This window comes from Puntigrus tetrazona, unplaced genomic scaffold (assembly GCF_018831695.1).
Source record: "Puntigrus tetrazona isolate hp1 unplaced genomic scaffold, ASM1883169v1 S000000003, whole genome shotgun sequence".
NCBI lineage: Eukaryota > Metazoa > Chordata > Actinopteri > Cypriniformes > Cyprinidae > Puntigrus > Puntigrus tetrazona.
In genome coordinates this window covers 1,162,486-1,167,429 of record NW_025047683.1, presented here as the reverse complement: position 1 = coordinate 1,167,429, position 4,944 = coordinate 1,162,486, and positions in this window count along the sequence as shown.

Genomic DNA, 4,944 nt, shown 5'->3' with positions numbered 1-4,944 from the left:
CCTCAACCCTAACCCTAACCCTAACCCTAACCCTAACCCTCCCTAACCCTAACCCTAACCCAACCTCTAACCCCTAACCCTAACCCTAACTCCTAACCCTAACCCTAACCCTAACCCTAACCCTAACCCTAACTCCCAGCCTAACCCCTAACCCCTAACCTTAACCCTAACATGATTTGATTTACTCTATAAAGGCCCTGGGTGACAGTTTTACACAGGGCCTGGGGTCACAGACTAACCTCATCACAATAGCACTTATTTGGGCATGTTTTTATTTAATAAAGGCCCTGATTGAATGTTTTCTATAAGGCCTGCGCCACAGACTAACTCCGACACAGTAACGCTTCATTGGGCATGATTTTATTTAACACAGACTAACCTGACACAGTAACTCTTTGTTGGGCATGATTTTACTTAATAAAGGCCCTGGAAAATGTTTTCTATAAGGCCTGCGCCACAGACTAACCCGACACAGTAACGCTTTATTGGGCATGATTTTATTTAATAAAGGCCCTGGAAAAATGTTTTCTATAAGGCCTGCGCCACAGACTAACCTGACACAGTAACGCTTTATTGGGCATGATTTTATTTAATAAAGGCCCTGGAACAATGTTTTCTATAAGGCCTGCGCTCACAGACTAACCCGACACAGTAACTCTTTTGTTGGGCATGATTTTACTTAATAAAGGCCCTGGAAAAATGTTTTCTATAAGGCCTGCGCCACAGACTAACCCACACAGTAACGCTTTATTGGGCGTGATTTTATTTAATAAAGGCCCTGGAAAAATGTTTTCTATAAGGCCTGCGCTCACAGACTAACCCCGACACAGTAACTCTTCATTGGGCATGATTTTATTTAATAAAGGCCCTGATGACAGTTTTCTTTAAGGCCTGCGCTCACAGACTAACCCACACACATTAACGCTTTATTGGGCATGATTGTATTTAATAAAGGCCCTGATGAATGTTTTCTATAAGGCCTGCGCCACAGACTAACCCCGACACAGTAACTCTTCATTGGGCATGATTTTATTTAATAAAGGCCCTCGATGAATGTTTTGTATAAGGCCTGCCCTCACAGACTAACCCGACACAGTAACTCTTTATTGGGCGTGATTTTATTTAATAAAGGCCCTGGAAAATGTTTTCTATAAGGCCTGCGCTCACAGACTGACCCCGACACAGTAACTCTTTATTGGGCATGATTTTATTTAATAAAGGCCCTCGATGAATGTTTTCTATAAGGCCTGCGCTCACTGACTAACCTCCTACACAATAACACTTTCTTATGGGCATGATTTTATTTAATTAAGGCCCTGATGACAGTTTCTTAAGGCCTACCTCACAGACTAACCTTACACAGTAACTCTTTATTGGGCGTGATTTTATTTAATAAAGGCCCTGGAAAAATGTTTTTCTATAAGGCCTGCGCTCACAGACTAACCCGACACAGTAACGCTTTATTGGGCGTGATTTTATTTAATAAAGGCCCTCGATGAATGTTTTTCTATAAGGCCTGCGCCACAGACTAACCCACACAGTAACTCTTTATTGGGCGTGATTTTATTTAATAAAGGCCCTGGAAAAATTTTCTATAAGGCCTGCGCCACAGACTGACCCCCGACACAGTAACTCTTTATTGGGCATGATTTTATTTAATAAAGGCCCTCGATGAATGTTTTCTATAAGGCCTGCGCCACTGACTAACCCCACACAATAACACTCTTATGGGCATGATTTTATTTAATTAAGGCCCTGATGACAGTTTTCTTTAAGGCCTACCTCACAGACTAACCTGACACAGTAACTCTTTATTGGGCGTGATTTTATTTAATAAAGGCCCTGAAAAATGTTTTTCTATAAGGCCTGCGCCACAGACTAACCCACACAGTAACGCTTTATTGGGCGTGATTTTATTTAATAAAGGCCCTGGAAAATGTTTTCTATAAGCACTGCGCTCACTGACTAACCTCAAACATACAGTAACACTTTTATGGGCATGATTTTATTTAATAAAGGCCCTGGATGACAGTTTTCTTTAAGGCCTGCGCTCACAGACTAACCTGACACAGTAACTCTTTGTTGGGCATGATTTTACTTAATAAAGGCCCTGAAAAATGTTTTCTATAAGGCCTGCGCTCACAGACTAACCCGACACAGTAACGCTTTATTGGGCATGATTTTATTTAATAAAGGCCCTGAAAAAATGTTTTCTATAAGGCCTGCGCCACAGACTAACCCGACACAGTAACGCTTTATTGGGCATGATTTTATTTAATAAAGGCCCTGATAAATGTTTTCTTTAAGGCCTGCGCCACAGACTAACCCCTCATATAATAACACTCTTATGGGCATGATTTTATTTAATAAAGGCCCTGATGACAGTTTTCTTAAGGCCTGCCTCACAGACTAACCCGACACAGTAACTCTTTATTGGGCGTGATTTTATTTAATAAAGGCCCTGGAAAATGTTTTTCTATAAGGCCTGCGCCACAGACTAACCTCACCCATTAACTTTTATTGGGCATGATTTTATTTAATAAAGGCCCTCGATGAATGTTTTCCATAAGGCCTGCGCCACAGACTAACCTCTGCACAATAACACAGATTTGGGTATGATTTTATTTATTAAAGGCCCTGGATGAATGTTTTCTACAAAGGCCTGCGCTCACAGACTCGCCTCTGCTAGCAGCGACGACGCAGGGCACGAATTTCAGAGTTTTTAGAGAAAAAAAAAAAAAAAAAAAAAATTAAAGTTGATGTAAAAGTTGTTCTGGGTAAACGGCCACCTCCGGGTCGCGGTGAAATTTGAATCGTGGCTGGAAGAGGCCTCTCGGTCGGCCTGACTCGGAGCCTCGGAGGGTATGGAAGTCGGACTTTCTCCCGGTTGACTTAGTGCAATTTTCAAACGAAAATCATCCAGGCGCATATTTCAGCCGATCTCAGCCGGGTTAAGCGCGACTTCTCGACGCTTTCCCACTCGACCCCGCCTCCCTGGAGGAAATTTTTTCGCTCAAAACCTAAGTCCAAACATCCAGGCGCATATTTCAGCCGATCTCAGCCGGGTTAAGGCGCGACTTCTCGACGCTTTCCCACTCGACTCGCCTCCTGGAGGAAATTTTTTTTCGCTCAAAACCTAAGTCCAAACATCCAGGCGCATATTTCAGCCGATCTCGGCCGGTTATGCGCGACTTCTCGACGCTTTCCCACTCGACCCGGCCTCCTGGAGGAAATTTTTTTCGCTCAAAACCTAAGTCCAAACATCCAGGCGCATATTTCAGCCGATCTCGCCGGTTAAGTGCGACTTCGACGCTTTCCCACTCGACCCCGCCTCCCTGGAGGAAATTTTTTTCTTCAAAAACCTAAGTCCAAACATCCAGGCGCATATTTCAGCCGATCTCGCCGGGTTAAGTGCGACTTCTCGACGCTTTCCCACTCGACTCCCGCCTCCTGGAGGAAATTTTTTTCGCTCAAAACCTAAGTCCAAACATCCAGGCGCATATTTCAGCCGATCTCAGCCGGGTTGGCGCGACTTCTCGGACGCTTTCCCACTCGACCCCGCCTCCTGGAGGAAATTTTTTTTGCTTTCAAAACCTAAGTCCAAACATCCAGGCGCATATTTCCAGCCGATCTCGCCGGGTTATGCGCGACTTCTCGACGCTTTCCCACTCGACCCGCCACCCTGGAGGATTTTTTTTTGCTTTCAAAACCTAAGTCCAAACATCCAGGCGCATATTTCAGCCGATCTCAGCCGGGTTAAGTGCGACTTCTCGACGCTTCCCACTCGACCCCGCCACCCTGGAGGAAATTTTTTTTTCGCTTTCAAAACCTAAGTCCAAACATCCAGGCGCATATTTCAGCCGATCTCAGCCGGGTTATGCGACTTCTCGGACGCTTTCCACTCGACCCGCCTCCCTGGAGGAAATTTTTTTTCGTTCAAAACCTAAGTCCAGACATCCAGGCGCATATTTCAGACGATCTCGGCCGGGTTAAGTGCGACTTCCCGGACGCTTTCCCACTCGACCCCGGCCTCCCTGGAGGAAATTTTTTTGCTTTCAAAACCTAAGTCCAGACATCCAGGCGCATATTTCAGCCGATCTCGCCGGGTTAAGTGCGACTTCGACGCTTTCCCACTCGACCCCGGCCTCCTGGAGGAAATTTTTTCGTTCAAAACCTAAGTCCAAACATCCAGGCGCATATTTCAGCCGATCTCAGCCGGGTTAAGTGCGACTTCTCGGACGCTTTCCCACTCGACCCGCCTCCCTGGAGGAAATTTTTGCTTTCAAAACCTAAGTCCAAACATCCAGGCGCATATTTCAGCCGATCTCAGCCGGGTTAAGTGCGACTTCTCGGACGCTTTCCCACTCGACCCCGGCCTCCCTGGAGGAAATTTTTTTTCGTTCAAAACCTAAGTCCAAACATCCAGGCGCATATTTCAGCCGATCTCAGCCGGGTTAAGCGACTTCTCGACGCTTCCCACTCGACCCCGCCTCCTGGAGGAAATTTTTTTCTTTCAAAACCTAAGTCCAAACATCCAGGCGCATATTTCAGCCGATCTCGGCCGGGTTAAGTGCGACTTCTCGACGCTTTCCCACTCGACCCCCACCCTGGAGGATTTTTTTTTCTTTCAAAACCTAAGTCCAAACATCCAGGCGCATATTTCAGCCGATCTCAGCCGGGTTAAGTGCGACTTCTCGACGCTTTCCCACTCGACCCCGCCTCCCTGAGGAAATTTTTTTTCGTTCAAAACCTAAGTCCAAACATCCAGGCGCATATTTCAGCCGATCTCAGCCGGTTAAGTGCGACTTCACGGACGCTTTCCCACTCGACCCCCGCCACCCCGGGAGGAAATTTTTTGCCGCTCAAAACCTAAGTCCAGACATCCAGGCGCATATTTCAGCCGATCTCGGCCGGGTTAAGCGCGACTTCACGGACGCTTTCCCA